This window comes from Triturus cristatus, chromosome 3_2 (genome assembly GCF_964204655.1).
Source record: "Triturus cristatus chromosome 3_2, aTriCri1.1, whole genome shotgun sequence".
In the NCBI taxonomy this organism is placed as follows: domain Eukaryota; kingdom Metazoa; phylum Chordata; class Amphibia; order Caudata; family Salamandridae; genus Triturus; species Triturus cristatus.
Genome location: NC_140584.1, coordinates 1,075,305,268 through 1,075,323,649, shown reverse-complemented (window position 1 = coordinate 1,075,323,649; position 18,382 = coordinate 1,075,305,268). Strand labels below are relative to the sequence as shown.

The 18,382-nt window shown below is 42.6% G+C and overlaps 1 protein-coding gene across 6 annotated transcripts in view; it reads right to left on the bottom strand.

Moving 5' to 3' along the window:
* The window catches only part of AUTS2 (activator of transcription and developmental regulator AUTS2), a 2,674,869-nt gene that overhangs the window by 608,545 nt on the left and 2,047,942 nt on the right, over positions 1 to 18,382 (bottom strand). The gene's annotated exons all lie outside the window — the stretch shown is intronic.

Sequence of the window (18,382 nt, the reverse complement as noted above, 5' to 3'; positions counted from 1 at the left end):
CCAGTTTTCCTTTCATCTTTCAGCTGTAAGATAAAACACCTGCTTTATTTTTTGGCTCCTCCAAAATGTCAGATCTCTGCTTTCTTTCATATAGCTTAATCCAGGTGTGTACGCAATAAATGTCAAATGTTTAGTGATCCAGCAACTACATTTTCATGTTTTTCAGAGCAGCAAACTGGAAAATATTCTTGCTGGTGCAAAGCCTGAATGACTATCTTCTTAGCCCATAAGCACCTGGCTGATAAATTAAGCCAGCTTTCTCGTTTGGCTTTCAGTTCTCACTGTTCTGCTAGCCTCCGTAATTGCAAATGTGTGGTGGTGGAGCGGGGACCCTTGAATCTCAGTCTCTCAGGGGCGTAACACAGCCCCCCGCATCCCCTGCGGTGAGGGGGGCCCCAGCTGCAGGAGGCCCCCTCAGAAAAGAACTACGGTCCGAGGCCTCCTGATAAAATGCGGAGTGGGGTCCCCTCTGTGTACATTGCAGGGGGGGCCCTTAAACTTTGGTTACGCCACTGCAGCCTCTTAGTATCATCAAAGAGAACCCCCACTGTTAGTGTGTACTTTGATTGTCGAAACAAAGTTTAAGAAAGGACCTAACTTCAGCAATTCATTAAATTTTTTTAAAGTATTTTTATGGATTTTTTTATTAACAAAGCACACACACACCAACATATCATAACTCACCCTGACCCACCACGGTTCCACAGTGACCTTGTAAAGAAAATGCAGAATCAAGTTAATTTTGTTGCTCCTTTTTGTCCGTATTTTGAAATGTTCAGAACATCCTCGTTCCCTGCTAGAGACCCCATGACATTCACCCACATCCGATCTCTGCTAAAGCTATTTCACACTTCCCCTACTGATTGCCCTGCCTAGAATGGTCCAGCATCCCAACCACCCCAATATTTCTCAAATTTCTTTTGACAACCTCTTCCCCGGTTTCCTCTCTATCAGTCTCCGAGTCCCATTTTGGAGCTATATATCATTTTGCTATCATGCAGCACAGTTTTACTAAAATTTTCTGATTTAGGATGTGGTCACTCTGTCCCCATACTCCCAATAATGCACGCCTAGATTGTAGGTCTAGGGGCACATTCATTTACTCCTCAATTGATCCCCTCACTGCCTCTCCAAAAAAAACAATACTGGGACAACTCCAGAGCATGTGGCAAACAGTGCCCTCTTGCCCGCATCTTCTAAGACAATGTTCATTTGTGGCCCTGTAGAGTATATGGATTAGTGTACATGTATATTAAACTCTGTGTACAATTTTGAATTGAATCAGGTGGAGGTTCGGCGGAATGGCCACCTCCATTGGAAATATCAGCATCTTTTGCCAGTCCTCCTCATTCATGTCTCCACAGCCTCACGACCATCTATTCAATAGTCAGGATAGGGGGGTTTGTGTGTTTCTCATTAAGGTGCCGTACGTTTAAAAGATAATTTTTTTTGACCGTCTCATATTGCAATCTCATTTCTAGCGTGGAGTCTTCTTGTGTCTCCTTTTTGGGCGACACACATTTTGTGAGGACATTCCTCAATTGAGTCCAATTTAACCATTGCGTCTGTGACATCTGACATTCGTTTTATTTTAGCTGGGCAAAGCGAAGCACTCCATGTGCATTCCATACAATGGCAAGGATTAACATGCCAGTACTATCCCATTGGTTGAATCCTGTCAGAGTTACCTCATGCCGCGTACTGGACCCATCCCACAGTGGTGTTCACAGCGTCAGCCAACTCCCCCATCCCATCTTTTTACTGCTGTTTCTGTGGCTGGGCATGCATCAGATCCCAGCTTGCCTCTGTATAGCGCATGTAAGTAGCTCTGTAGGGCTATTCCTCTATCATACTTGTAGCACTGGCGGACTTGTAAGGCCACTCAAGGTTGACCAACTGCCCACAACAAATGTCGCACCAGCATGCTCACTCTTGCAAAGAATCAAGCGGGAATCTTATATGGAGAGTTCTGAAGTACATAAAGAAATCTAGGAAGTGCCAACATCTTGAACATTGCAGCCTTACCAAGCAGTAAGAGCATCAATGACTGCCAGTGTTTCACGTCGTGAACTAGCTTCAACAAGAAGGGAGCCAAATTCGCCTCGTAGTGCAAATCTGATCTCTAGTGATCTATTTCCCTAAGTATTTAAATCTATTCCTTCCAATTTCAGCGGTAGGGCAAGTCTGTTCCCAATCCCAATATCCCACCGAAAACAGTAAGGGTTTTTCCCAATTAATGGCAAATCCAGAGACCTCCCCAAAAGTGGGGAAGATAACCCTCAGTCTATTGAGTGTTGAGGTTTTTTGAGTCAGGTATAGTAAAATATCATCCACATATAACGTTTCTCCCATCCAGACCCCTCCCCACAGTCAGCCCCAGATCTGCACATCTACTCTCACCCATTCTGTCAATACTTCTATCGTCAATGCAAATAACATCGTGATAGAGGGCATCCCTGTCTCTTGTCCCAATATAGACGGAATTCCACAGCGAAATACCCAGTAACCCGTGCTTTTGGCCTAAGGTAAAGTAGGTTTACCCAACTCCCATATTTAGGGCCAAAGTAAATTTTTGCCAGACCGCCAAAGAGGTATGTTGACTCCACTGAATCAAAGACTTTAATGGCATCCAGCAAACCTTTCACCCCTCCCGCAGGTGAGGCTTTTAACCATTGCTATACTGTTCTGAAGCCTTCGCAAGTTCAGCGTGGTTGATCAACTCGGCATAAACTGATTTTGATCCGGGTGCACCAGCCCCTTCACCACCCTCCAAGCCTGTTGGCCAGCAGTTTAGCCAGGATTTTTATGTCTGCATAGAGTAGGAATATCGGCCAGTGAGAGTTGCACCTGTATTTTGGCTTACCGGCTTAAAGAAAAAGAATTACAGTCGCTGATTGCATATCTGCTGGGAGTTCTCCTCACTGGAATGCTTCCTCAAAGGCCACATGCAGGGGCACCACAGTTCCATTATTTACTTTACGGAAAGGGTCCACTAGGAAGCCATTTGAGCCCGGGAATTTTCCTGGTTTCATCTGCCTCATAGCTAAAGAAACCTCCTCCACTGATATGTCTGCCTCAAAGTCTGTCGTTTGCTGAGCATCGAGTCGACTCATGGGACATTCTTTTATAAAGTCTAGAACCTCCTGGCCAGCAACACACAGCTGTGACCTATTTTAATCTTCAAGCTGCTTTGCCAACTTTTCTGCTATTTCCTAACTGTCTTGCATTATCTCTCTGGTGGTTGTCCACAATTGCCTGATAAACATACTGTAGTAAATGAAAATGCAGGGAAGCCAATAGTAAAGGTGGAACAGGTTAAGGTTTATTCTCATGCCGGTGGATAATTGGAAGCTTCAAAGAGGAATGCATCATGCAAGCGTGTGCCGGTCTGTTTAGTTTAAAAAAACAGACCGGGGAAACTGGTTTAAAATAATGCACTCACCGACCCCTTTGCTCGCAATGACGAGCTAAATCATTAAAAATGCTTGATCTTCACATTGTACCCCGATGCTGTGCACTGAAAGTCCCTCACACCTGGGTACACAACCAACAGCACACAGATCCAGAAGAGCCCTGAAAAAACACCAGGCTGTGCCTCTCAGGTACACCTCATAGAGACCAACAATATAAACCAATGTGGTACGACGGATTCCCTTGACGGGCGGCTGTTAGATAGACTGGGCGTCTGCTGCTTTCACTCACTTCCTGATTGCCATGAAAGATATTAACAGCATACACCGACAAAGGTTCAATTTGTCCACAAAGTAGTGAATTTCAATGTTTGCTGCATTTCTTGGCTTTCTCAAATGTCAACGCTGCCATCGCTCTTCAACAGAGATTAAGATGTCAAGTTTGAACCAAATCACGTAGGCACCAGTCAAACAGGTGAACACTGTTGAGTGACAGTTCTTAAGAAGTTGACTACAAACACTGCTGGTTGAGTCATCATCAGTGTTACCAGTACAGTTGAGTTTAACAAAGGAACATCGCTCAACTTCTGTGGGCTGTCAGCCATCACAAACACTGGTGGGGCCTTCAGGGCATTTCAATACCTTCAGGTTGCATATGTATAAGTTAAATTTAGTATCAAGTCTCTTGTATAGTTTAAGGAAGTCTTCAGATTTAATCTCCTCTTCTTTCCTGTTCCAGTAGTATCCTTTTAGTCCTCATGTTAGGTCCTTTTTCTGCTCGATGGCCATTGTAATAAATGAAGATGCAGGGTGGCCAGTAGTATGGGTGAAACAGATAAGGTTTATTCTCAAGGGGCATATTATCAAGACAGGCGATAAAATTATCACCGCTTTAGCGGCAGAAAACTGCCGCTAAAACGGCGATAATGGGCTTGATAATATGCTCTATGGAATTCCAATTGAAGGCCATGTTAGATGTGAAGGACATCTAACATGGGCTTCAATTGGAATTCCATAGAGCATATTATCAAGCCCATTATCATCGATTTAGCGGCAGTTTTCTGCCGCTAAAGCGGCGATAATTTTATCGCCTGTCTTGATAATATGCCCCCAAGTTAGTAGTCTCAGGTTACAGGTAGAAAATGGTAGTAAGGATACAGTAAGTCATCAAGAAAGCACCACCGGGAGCAGCATCTTTGCCACTCAGCCCATGCATTCCAACTGACATTCACTCAACCAGGCACACATCAGCATTCTAATTACATAATAGTCACTCGGGCTGAGCAGCAGGGAATATAACGCCGAGGGGAGAATGAATTGCATAGAAATGCAGATGCAACACATACTTTCCCTTAGCTTTCTACCAATCCATGCCAGTAGTTCACCTGCCTTATTTTCTGCCTAATATATCTTTTTTGGTTTCTAAAGATATGTCATCCTGATGTTTCTAGCCACTGATTGATATTCAGCTCTATTCCAGTCCATTGCTATTTTTCCTTCGAGTGTAGGTGACTCCACGTACTTCCTCTCTAGTGGGTCAGTATGTCTTCTAGTGCGGCCAATTAATTGTGCTCCCAGCAGTCCCCAATTACCGCAGTTATCATAACCCTCTTAATCATAGCCTTGCACGCTTACCACAATGTAATACGACACTGCATTGACTCTCCATTTTCTGCCAAATAGAGCTTGGATGCCCAGTCCAGATGTTTGAGCTCCTTCTTGTTCATTAGGAGCCATATCTCCTTCATCCACCCAACCCGGGAAGCCTGGCTTTCTTGTTCAACGTCATCCGCTGCTCCGAACCTGGGTAGTATGTCATAGGTTTTGAAGAAGTAGTCCAACCTAGAGTGTACAACATGAGCACCTGAGTATAAGGCATATACCCTCTCTTCGCCATGTATGGCCCTCGATATATCACACAGCCCCAACGCCTGTGTGAAGCTCTCCAGTTTACCTCTTGTTGCTTCCCCTTCTGCACTCAAGCAGCTGGACAGAACTAGAGAGCAGAAGGGGAAGCAGAAAGAGGGAAGCTGGAAGCTTCATGCACTTTTAACAGTCCCCTCCCACAGTCGTGTGAGCTTCAGTGCCCCTGCCAATAAGTCACCCACTTTTTGAAGTGAAACTCGATGAAGCCCAGGAGGCACATAGACATTAATCAATAACAGAGATTCGACTTCAGGTTCACCCAGTAACGCCAAATAGCACCTCTGTGGATCTGCCCAAGTGCAGTGTGTGTAATGGCAGTGATCTAAGGATAACAATCAACAGTCCCCTGGATCCAGATGTGTATTGAGCATGCCCTATAAACTTGTACCTGCCCTCCCCCATACTACGGTGCTATGCATCTGCAAGGTGTGCCTCTTGTAAATATATTACTGGGACATTTCCCCTCTTTGCTTTTGAACCAGACTGGTGTAGTCTGGGTATAAGTTGACCTTTTGCTTGTCTACCATCCAGAGACTGTGTTTCCTTGCTGCCTGAAGAATCACATCCATGTCCCTGAAGTTCACCAAGCGTGCAATGATCCGTCACAGGTTTGCCTCAGGCAGTGGCAGAAGCGCTAGGATCCTATGTGCATGCTCCACTGCAACAATTAAGGGAAGGTTTGTTTAACCTGTAGAACTGTACCTGTCAACCATTCTTCCACATAAAGTTCCAGGGATGGGCCCACCACAATTTACGGCACCCCCACCAGCCATAAATCATGGCGTCACGACCTTCTCTCTGCATCTTCAAGTCAATTAGCCAATTTTTGCACCTCTGTCTATATAGCCAAAACCTTTTGTTTATGGCCTTCACCTGTCGCAATCTCGTCCCCAGAGTATCCTCCATCTCCTTAAAGTAGTCAGCCTGCTTTCTGTGATCATCTCGTAAAAGCCCATAGTTCCTGCCACAGCTGCAGTTTGTGTTTCTAAGGAGGTTTTGGTGTCTTTTATGGCCTCTAAAACTACAGCTTTGTGTGCCACTGGATTTGCAGTGCCTTCTTCATTGTTCTGATTGTTGTGCCTAGCTGACACCTCGGCAGGACCCCTATTCACTGTATGTGGCTTGACCAAGTTAGCCATCAATGCTTTACCATTAACCACTAGGGTGTCTTGCGACACAGCTCACTATGGCACCGCAGTCTCCCACCAGTAGCCAAGTTGCCTTACACCAGTCCAAGCAGTGCCACACCAGACCCCATGAGCAGCCAACATGCAAAGGAGCAGACCAGGTGACACCCCGCAATCCAGCCTCCTTGTGTCCCTCTCTAACTGATCGTCTGCATAGTAGAGGTAATGAAGGTCCTTCAGCCGTTGCGGCCTTGCAGTTCGCAGGAGTTCATTGCCTCCCTTCTGGGCATCCCAACCTCAAGGCATGTGGGATCTCACACTCTGACCTCAGGGCCAACAGTGGCACAGGGCAGGCCACTGCCGCCACCTCTACCTATACTATACAGTTTCCACAGTGGACCGAGGGTGTGGCACTGCAGGCTGCCGATAATCTGTCTTTTTCACTTGCGGTGAGGGAGGAGATGGAGAGCCCCATGTCACATTATGCAACCTGTCACCCTCGGGCCTTAATGCCTTACTTGTTCGCTTTGTAAGACTTGTAGTAGCTGGGGCCTGATACTGCTTCTACAAAGCTCCAGTAGGCACAGGGAGCCGAAGCTCTTTTCCTGTATCCTATCCACAAGATGCCGCTCCTCATAGTCCGGCTCTGCTCCTCACACCACATTCACAGGTCCACGGAGCCCACACCTGACTCCACTCGGTCAGAGCTTCTCTCAATGCCGACTCTGCCTCTGGGCCACAAGCCACAACTGTCTGAGTCCTTCCCTGGTGTAGGGGGCTGCGGCACTCTACTTCAGCTGTGATCTCTCAGCTCATTATCGGATCAAGTGGCAGGCGGACTTCATCTTGCCTGCACTCACGCTCTCCCCACTGCAGCTCGAATGTCAGCCCGAGAGCTCTCGGAGCAGGGTAGAGCAGGTATACACGGATCACAGTAGTCACACTGGGTCGGGCACAGCTGATGGTGGGATCTTGGGCACCCGAGGGCAGGAGAAGTTGCTCGGGGGCCTCTGGCTGGCTTGGGAACTTCGGTCTAGGCATCCAAAACCATTGTTGGCCAGGCCACCCCTCCCACCAACACATTTTAAGTATAGTGAAACAACAGTAGTTCTATAGAAACCACAGAGAAGATGGTGTCCAAACCATGAGGGCTTATTAGCAAATTAATTAAAGTTTCAGATTAAATCAATCAGTAAAACAGAAGAACATATATTGTAAGAGGATACATCTTTAAATAATTATGCAGTTTGAATTTATACATCATAAGGAAACAGACGCAACATAGAATCACATACATCAAGCAAAATATCAACCAAGCAATTTCTCTATTCTAAATGAAGCATTGAAAGTGGCAAGAGAAAATTTTGCAAGGAAGGTGTCTGCATCAGATGGACCAAGTTTAAGGTTCACAGAAAGAAGCAGGAGTACTCAAGCATGGAACCTGAAACTTGGACTTGGGAAATCAGAAGAGTCGTAAAGAAGTCTCTCTCTAAAGTCAGTGAGGGTCTGCTCTACTAGTTTAGAAGGCTTCTCCATATCAGTTTCCACCAAAACACTAATCTGAAGACAGTATTCTCTGGAAGCCGGGAGACTCCCTAGTTTACCAGCTTTCAACAAAGGAGCAGTCATCTGGGCCACCTTGGATGTAACATTGGTCTGGTCTGCCTAGTACGGGAGGATCTCCCTCACAGTGTCAGTCTGCATATTTGAGGCCAACTTCAAATAAATGTTCAATTGCCTAGCAATCTAATACAATAAACAATGAGCCTATTCTAGCTTAACAAAGGTGATGATAAGACACGTACAAAGGAGAAAAAACAAGACACTGGCCAGGCTTTTAATAAAAGGAAATTCATGTTACTCGGGTCTAGTTGCATTGTAAACTAACTTGCATCAATATGGATTCAAAACAAGTACATTTAGCATGAGTAAAAATAATGATTACATTTCAAGTGTATGTGTAACCTCTACTAAAAATAAATGTAACCACTTTGTACTTATTAATTAATACAATATACATAGATTAATATGATTATCATGTAATAAATATATATGACGCACAAGTACAAAAAGCACTAAAATTACGCTGGACCAGTTACTTTTGGTGGAATCACTATTTTGACCCAGTAATAGGTGAAATATTTATCATGTTTTATAAAATCTGACTCTGTTGAGTCAGAATATGTCGGGTGTGATAAATACCACCCCTACATGAGTTTTTGGGGACTAGCATTCTAATTGTGGTGCAAATTGCTCCAAAATTTGCATGTTCTTGAAAACACCAGATATTTTCCCCCTGGTAAGTATTAGCAGAATTGACTTACTGATATTTATCTCAAAACCTATAATGGCAATTTGTGTAGTAGCAGCAGTTACCACATATATTGCAATTAATCAGATTGCTCTAATCCTGGCCTGTCCACTAGTGTTCAGAAATGCTGGTTTCAGAAGATGAACATGCAATCCAAGTAAGGAATTGGATACAATCAATTTTGCATTGTTATCAATCTGATATCATATTTTCATTTGAGCCTCAAGATTTTATTTTAATTTTGCATTCTTATATGAAATCATTTAAACCAGAATATACATATATATCAGTCAAATGTCTTTTAATAAGAATATTGCTCGGAAATATGCATTAGTATATCTGATTAATAGTTCTCTGTGTAGAGCAACTTGATTGTCCACAGTAGTTATCAAACATTACTCATATTTCCTGGATTACGGTTTATAAAGAACTGGTGATGGTTAGTTTGACAGGCATAATGCTAAACATAAAATAACTCATTTTACCTAAACTTATCACTATATTCTCTGCAAACTTACTAAAGGGTCCTCTACCAGACATTATAGAATTTGATAGAGTCGAATCGAGATTATTCATGTGGTTGAAAATACAAAGTCCTACCAAATTAATTTCCTTTCCTAAGTCTAAAACTGGCTTGCACTGGAACAAAGTATGCCCCTTTAGGTCTGACTTGCATCTAGGACTAAGCTGCATCAGTGTCCTTTGGTACCCTGGAAATTAAGGTTGCTAGATGGAGAGACTATTATTCCCTTTTCTAAAAGATATTTCACATATTATAATATCAGCAATATTAATAAACATGCCGGGTAACACTCTATTAATGGTCTGTGGAGAATCTCAAGGAAGTGTTCATATGCATACTAGAAGGCATGCTGGTCTAAATAGGGAGGCTGAATGGGCATTGGTGGTTAAATCCTTGGTTTGTTATTCCTGAAACAATGATACCAGCACACTGCTATGAAGCATTGAGTGTGCCAACATCAGTTGGTGTCCCTCTGGGCTGATGCAGACATCTGTGTTTTTCAATATAAACTTGGGGCTGCTGAGCATCATGCATGAAAGTGAAGCCATGACTGACTGCTAATGGGTTGATGGCACTGAAATGCATCTTAAAGTTCAGAAGGAGCCAGTCATCATCCTCCATAGGCACTGCTTGATTCCTATTAAAGACTGGATGTACCAACCAACCCCCCCTTAAACTTTACCCAAAAAAACAGAAATCCTATCACACTCTAGAGCCGTGAAAACTGCCTTACTGCCCTTTTGACTAAAAGAGTCTCACCATAGTTTACCCTACATGCCAAATAAATAGGGCCCCATTTAGAGTTTGGCAGCCAGCCTGCTGTCTGTCAGGGTGGCGAAGGACATCACAGGGATGGTCTCTGGTAATCTCCATCCTTGCACTGGAGCCGCCACCTTGGCCACTCCTGTGAAGATGCTGAGAGTTTGGTGAGCAGCTGCCATCTTTCATGGACCTGCTCACCGAACATTTTTGCTTTTGAAAAAGAAAATACTAAAGAGGCTGACAATCTTGAACCAGGGTCATTTGCAGTTTTTTCTGTTCTGGATCACCATGTTTTCCCTGGCAATCCAGAACAGAGTTGACAGAACATCAGACGGTCTGCTCTAAAAGAGCAGCTGGTCTAATGTTATTGCACTTGTGGCCCCTACTCCACGGCATGTTTGTAGCGGAGTACCCTCTCCGCCACCTCTAAATCAGGCTCTAGGTTTCTTACTAGACTATCCGTAGCATATACAACTGCTACTGTTCTCTTCCCGATAAACTATGATATTATAGCACTTATGTTTTGTCCTTTAAGTGCTAAACACGAGGCTAGGTCCGTGCTACACATAATCTACTTCTTGACTACTGAATGATTCACAAATATTAATTTATTTTAGACCCATCATCCACACTCGATGGTTGTATTGTTTTAGTACTGGCTGTCGTTTCTTGAGAAGGATGTTAATAGTGTAGAAAGAAAATCCTAAGGAGGGTTACCAAATGTGTGAAGGATATATGTAGAGAACAGTAAATGAGAGTATAACCATTAATACCATGTTGTAAAACAACAACAGTGGGTACAAATAAGTCATTTAACTAGTGTATGGCTACATTACGAAGAAAACCAGGGTATTTTTCAGATAAAGATAGGGCGCATTTCAAGGGCTTCTGGTGTGAATCTGGGAAAGGATGTGCCCAGCAGAAATGCAAGTTTACTTTGGTTAGCAGGTCGGGATTGTTGACCGATGAGTTTTAACCAAAGAAGGCCAAGACGGCAAGTACATCAATTGGTCTAACTAAGAAATGAACTTTAAAATTATACATAATGGTGGACAAGTGAGGAATAATTCAGAGAAAATGAAGTAACTCGTACTTAAAAGGAAGGCTCATGAAGAGTACACGCGGATCAGCCAACAATTATCAGATATTAATATTTGTTTATTCATACCAATTGATGTCCTACATAATAACACCGTTGTGTATTGGGCCGTCTTGACTAAATAGATATCCCAATTACCATCTCACTGCTTGCAGAACTGTTAATATCATAAGGCAATAGACATATAAGAATACTACCTTCCAAAATATTCTAGCAAATGTCGTGAATTCACTAAGAGGCAACTTTTATTGCTGTTATGTATGCATAGATACAGTAGGCTGTGTTTTCACCAGGTGATGGATGGAGAGCTAAGGATTTATTGGAAATTTGACAAAATTCACCCAAAACTACACTTTCTTGACAAAAGAGAACGCAATTATCATAACCAAGAGGCAACAAATAGTTCAGTAAGCCTGAAATACAAGCTATAATTACAAATTTAATAGACAGACTTAAACCTTTGAAAAAACGCCAGCAATGCTTTTGGATTGAATAAAATCTAACTGTGAAAAGAACTGTGGTTCTTTCTGCAGATTATGAGTCAAGAACAAGGGTTGATGCTTTCTAGGATCAAGACTACCATCTATTATTGAAGGTGGACAGTGGCTGGTGGCATGTTCAAAGAGCATGAGACCATTCTGCCATCTATCAATCTGCAGAGGTGGGTGAAAGAGCGGAAAACATGGCTGAAATTAGACACACCTCTGGTTGGTGTGGTTCTTAATGGTTTTTCAGGAGGAGAGCAGCATGGCGTCACAAGACTCCTCTAAAGTGTGGAGAATCCCAGGGTAAGGCTGGAGCAAGGGACTTTGCTACCCTCATGAAGATATATTCTCCTCACCTCCTTGCCTGTTATGGGTGGATATTTATCATCTCCATTGCCAATCTGGCACCCTCCTTTTTAGTATCACCATAGACAGCTGGCTAGTGTTGTCTTGCTGTGCAACCGTCCTTGTCCCTGTAGAGCCTACCCACCCTTGAGGCTGGCCCAAAAGGCAAAACATCCGAATTGGACACACAACAATGCAACAAACTTTCCATAAGGCATTGGTGAAATTTGCTTCAAACAATGGATATTGTTAGTGTAAGAACTGGGGTGATGACAGTGGACTTGCACAAGATTATGGGGTTCCGCTGAAGTAGATGATGAGGGGCCCCAGGATCTCCCAAATTGCACAGATGTTCATTGGTCTTGGGCTCAATGGGGTACCGCTGAAGGGCTGGGGCCCCCTATATCCTAGAATCCTGCTTTGCTACCCTACCATAGAGACATGGGGCACATATTGCTTGGCCTCTATCTAGCAGAAATATTTCACCCAAAACAACCCATGGTTGTAACTTAGGACGGAAAGACAGCCCTTGTCATTGTGATATATTAAGAAGTGCTTTTTTGTACGCTGATTTTTCGTTGATGATTATAGTAGACAGGGTAACCAATGGATGGCTCAAATGTGATAGATAAAGATGGTTGGTTTCAAAGGCAGCTGTTTCATATGCACGCGTAACTGAAATACTCATTTAGTTGTGGACAAAAATGTGTATTCAAAATAAATCAACTTTTGCATTCCCTGCCACATATTTTATCCATCCCCTTTTCACCATCTAAGTCTCTGTCAGATGTACGGTAAATTAACCTAAATCTATATTCTACTATTCAGGAAATAATTAGCGCCTCTGTGCTAGGCCTGGGAGGAACTTGCAGAATTTCCCTCTCTGGAATCAAGCAAAGTTCCATTGGAGTTGTGCCAATGCGCAGAAAATGCACGTTGCGCTGCTTCCCTTTCCGATTTTAGCGACGGTGCTGTGTTCCGTGCTGAAAAATCAGCACAAATGGCACAATGCAGTGTGCAAGTGCACTGCCATTTTGTTATATCCAGCCTACCCCTGCCTGCATGAAAAACTATTTTTCGAGTTGATTTTTTCTGCTGCTCAAGTAGAATATCTATTCGGGAATCATCCCTGTGACTGTGACCGCTCATAACAGCCCACAACTGCCTGCGTTCGGAAGATCTTACCGGAAGTCCTCCCAGCAACCGGAAATCACAATAGGGGACGCTAAATCTTGCTTGCCAGCTCGCATCTGAGGCCTTACGTTGTTCCCTCTGTCATCGCATTCCTCAAATGGGGGAAAATATCCACCATACGCAATTGGTGGCATTTGGCCGGAACTTTGCGTTACAAGAATAACACAAAATCACCAAAATTCTCCAGTTCCACGCGCAGAAATAAAAATGGCACCCACTCCTACTCTGAGCAGACATTTCACACTCAGAACTGTGCACTCTAAGTAGTGCGTTTACGGCCTGATCGAGAGCAATGTCTTTTGCTTACGGCATAGGTGGAATTTGTGACAGAACAAAGGTTATTGTTAAAGTAGGAATTGTGGTGAGAGTGGCCTAACATAAAAAGATGGGGTCCCCCTGCAGAATTTGATGAGGTTGGGCCCCCTACAGCTGCGGAAGCCTGCATTACACCCCTGCCACAACAGCATGGGATACCTTTTGCTAGAAATATTAAATTAACTGCAGTGTTGCTTTTCTGTTACTTTCTTCTTTTCCGAGCGGTTAAGTATTTCCTATTCCATGCCATTGCAAGCATTATGCCAGGCACGCATGGCATGGCTTTAGAGCTGCGGGGGGCCCCCTCCAAAACAAGGAAGGGAGGAACACAACATTGTAGGGGCTGCTAGGGCCTCAGTTACGCCCCTGGGTGATGTGTAGGGTGGGGCAGCAGAGATGAGAACGTTATCTCCTTTCTGGTACTTGGGTTTGCCTCCCTTGTGGCGCCAGAGAATTTTTTTTTCTTACTCATAATCAGGTCTCCCACTTTTCTGTGGTTCACAAACCTCAGAAAAGGGCACACAGGGCAAGGTGATCAGATCTTTACAGCCAACCAAAAACCTGATTTGAATTTCAAAGTCTGCCCAAGATCTTCTTAACATTTTCTGTCAGAAAAGTATACCTTTTTTAGTCTCACATGTGAAATTGTTGAAGGGTTTTATACCAAAATAGGCAAACAGAAGCTGTCCTCCATCAAAACAAGATTGGTGTTGATGTATGCAGCATATTTTTATTGCCTTGGCTAAAACTTCCCTATTGAATAAAAAAAAATATATATGTATCTACATATAGCTATATATATCTATATATGTGTATATAGATATATATATATATATTTTTTGTGACATCCCTCCCCTTTGCCATCTCTCTATGACTAATTTGCATGCATACATGTGTTCCCAGGATCGCACAAAACTGAATTAAATTGCTTTTGAAATGATTTGCGTTTAATCTCAAAAAATGTTTTGTGTGTGTGTGAGTCAGAGAGAAAGAGAAAGATATTCTTTATTTTTCTTTAATAAAGAAAAAAATAAGGATGCAAATGCAAGCATGAAGTTATGAAATGGAAAGCTGAGCGAAAAGTAAACGCCCTGAAGTGAGGGGAAATAAGGACAGAGTGGCCCGTGCCTCAGGCTTGATGTTCCCATGAAACAGATGTGACACACTAAAATTAACATGGAACCCGCACATACCCTTTTCAGTCTCATGATAAGTCATTCACGAGGAGTAGGGAGAATAAAGACCAGAGCATACGGTTGCTATCTGTGGTGCGCAGGAACTGATTAAAAATGCTAACAGCCGTGATTGTCCAACAACCAGCAGCTCCCTGGAGGCTCATGAGCACAGATGGCGATTACTTATGGACAGCCCGAACAATCACTGGTGCCATGTTGCGGCAACACCCACAGACTATCCGTCACAGTCCCAGGAGATGCTTAAAAGGCTGTTTACTTCATACAATTAACTCCAAACATAAGTTTTTAGGCTTCCCCGGTAAATTTGCAATCACTATCTTCCTGTAGCAGCAAAATACTCTCGCAACGCTCAGCACCTGGTGATATTCCACCAGCTTTAAAGTACCAAATGCTGGTTATTCCATGGAGCAAAGTGATTTTCCTTGTGCATCAGCACATAGATGGAGAACAATGCTGCTTCTGGGTCTGGGAGGTCCTGCAACAAGGGATCATTGCTTTGCCCTTCTGCTGTGCATCAGGGCTCCCCCTGGAAATAGTAGTCCAATGTGAGCATGCAACAAACGACGGAAGACATGAATAATAATCAACCGGCTAGTTTTTAGAAAAAAATGCAGCTCTCTGGTGACTCCAATTTTGAAAAGGCTGCCACCTTGGATTCATCAAGAAGATGGAGGCGTATGCTTTGATATGTGCAAGTTGCACCAATTTATGTCCCTCTGACCTTCCTGATGCAGCTCTAAATTCTGAAATATTTATTCCCCATGAGAGGGATTTTGTATCTGTCCAGTTCACCCAACCGTCCCCGTGTTTCACGGGTGGCAGATGCTATTATGAGCCCCACCAGTGACCCACAATACAAGTGTTTGTTCAAGAGCTCAGATTTCCAGCAGGTTTCAGTGGCCCGTAAGAGACAATATGAGCCACAGCTGACTGTTTGCATTTGAATCTTCTTTTTATTTCAAATAGTTGTGTTTAATTTGTTCATATTGAATTCAGAATAAATTCAGCGCACAAACAAGCTATGGTTTAATTATTTTGTGATGTAGGAAATTTACAAATGTAGCAAAGGGGAAGATATAGTAAAAGGAAGGCATTGTGCCTCGGTTCTGATTTTCTATATCTTTAGGAACATGACAATCTGTGTGGCATTGTGCCAGCAGGCCAAGGTGCTAATTGATGTTTCCCATTATAAATACCGCCTGTTACTAGATAACATACTCATTGCAACTGTAGCCATGGTTAATGAGCGAAACCACCTTCAGAAGTGCTCCTTATTCTGGACTGCGCAATTGAGTATGAGTTAGAGAGCCTTCATGCTAACTTTTCACTGTGCATTGATTGGCTGTGGAAAGATAGTCTGGGATTTGTTTTGTGTGTGCTTGCCTTGGAACAGTATGCAAACGAGTGGCCATACAGTGGAACATAGAGCACAAAGACCTGATTTCCATTTCTGGCTTCAGTTCTTGCATGGATTGTGTACAATTGGCAATCAGGTGTTTCTTTCTTTGCTTCACTCTCAAATACTTTGTAAATTGGGAGCACCTACAAAGGTCTTCTGTTCATGACCAGAGCTAAATCCACCCATCAACATAGAATATACAATCCAAGTGATGGGAGATAAATCACTCCATTTATTGAAGCAGATAAACACAGTTTATCATATGGATAAAATAGAAGGAACAACTCTAAAGGTTCTCTGTACAGGATCAGATTGAACTGTGATGCCAGCCACAGCCTTCTGTTAGGTTGGTGCGGAGAACAGATGCCAAGATCACATGCTCTGGATTTATCCACGTTGAGATGTTTTAAAGGTCAGAAGACCACATAGGCAATGGTTGGAGGACTGTTGTGCTTTTGGGGTCTTAGGACTGTTTTACTGCTAGTGGTTCACACTAATTCATTAAGCTGTTGGTTGGTGGTGGCGGCAAATTGCATGTGGTGAGCCCCATGCAAATGGTGCTCACCCTCTGTTTTTGCTGATAGTATAATCCCCCACTGTATTAAATAACTGGCAGACTCCAGGGTGGGACAGTTCTATTCTCCGTGTTATTGTTGGACTGGCAATGTTTGGTTTCTTGATGTCTGTTCGCTTGGGGGCTAATAATCCTATGGTTTCAATATCATGGGGTAAAAGTTCTTAGCACTTAAAACCTTGGGATGGAGAACAGGAAATATTTCGCCCATTAGATAGGATGAGTACAGGACACGGTTCCTGCATGGTGGAGCCGTATTAACATACGTATCACTGCTTGTGATATACCAGCATGTGGCTGAAAACACTGCTCTGTTTTCTGTAATGAGGCCTGAATGAGCTGTAAGAGATTCTTATTCCAATATTGTCCATTTCTCTTTACCTGTAAATACTTATATGTATTATTAAAATATATATTTCTAAATTATGCTTTTGATGTGCATTTTGACTAGAACAGAGAAAACATCCTGCCTTATGTAGCATTGGTAAGAAATAATGATATCAGCAACAAACGGAAAAATAAATTACCTTTATATTAGTGATCGAAGAGTCATTTGTAAACTGTGTGCGTGAGCACAGCATACATCAGCTTCCTCAATGTTTACATTCAGAATATTACCATTTGTAACCTGGTCAACGGAATGCTTAAAACGTTGTGTCCTAAACTGTACATTCTTGCTTCGGTAAGAAGGTCTGTCATACACCAAAACATTCAGGAAAATGTGACACCTCAACAAACAATTCTTTTGAAAAGGGACATTTTAAAAATTCTATTATTTGATTGCTCGGAATGCCAAATTCTTTTTAACGGAGTTGAAACATGAAATGAATCATGTTTGCTCTTAGAACAAAGAACAAACCAATACATTTGCTCTCATAATAATGTTTAAATAATAGACTAGAAAGTCACACAAAGCTTCAGATTGTGAATGCATTATTGCACAGTGCCTAATATCGCAATTTCCAGCTCATCATAAATGTAAGTAAAGTAATTTCAACTTTTGGAATCGCATGTAATGAATAGAGGTGGCCCGCGTGTCCACTGGCTCTCTGCTCCCCTTTAGATTGCAAAGTAACTCATCAAGAAGTAATGATATGAATTACTATTTCCTAGTCATTGCAGACCTTTAGGAAATAATTGATGCCCACTAATTCAATTAAAACTCCCTTGATCTGGATACAAATCCCTTAAGAGAGATGAGGTGCTGAAAAATTTGGATATTTTAAGGGTTTCAAAGTGTGGCATGTTTGATCTTTTTGGAACAAGTAATTCTGCTTAGGTCTTACACCCAGCACCTCCTCTGCAGTTTTGGTTTCAGTGGAATTTTTCAATTTGATTTAAATCCCCCATCCCATATTATTACAACTATATGCATAGTATATTTTGGAAATTGCTTGGATTGGCCCATGAAATAATTAATGTGTGGCTCATTATAGTCATTAACATGTAGCAGAGTTATTAACTTCTTTGATTTTGAATGATCTTTCAGGTGGTTGCATGTTAGAGAAATGAGTTGACCCAAACTGATATGTGAAATTCTGTCAAGTATGGATAATAATGGAACTTCAAAAGCACTTTGTGGCCCACGGCTATTCCTTCCAGAAACATACAATTATTTGTCAACAGGTGACTTGGAATCTATATAAAGGATTAATTATATGTACATCGTGCTTAATGTATTGCCAGTGCGATAATCAGCTGCAAGAAGAAAACACT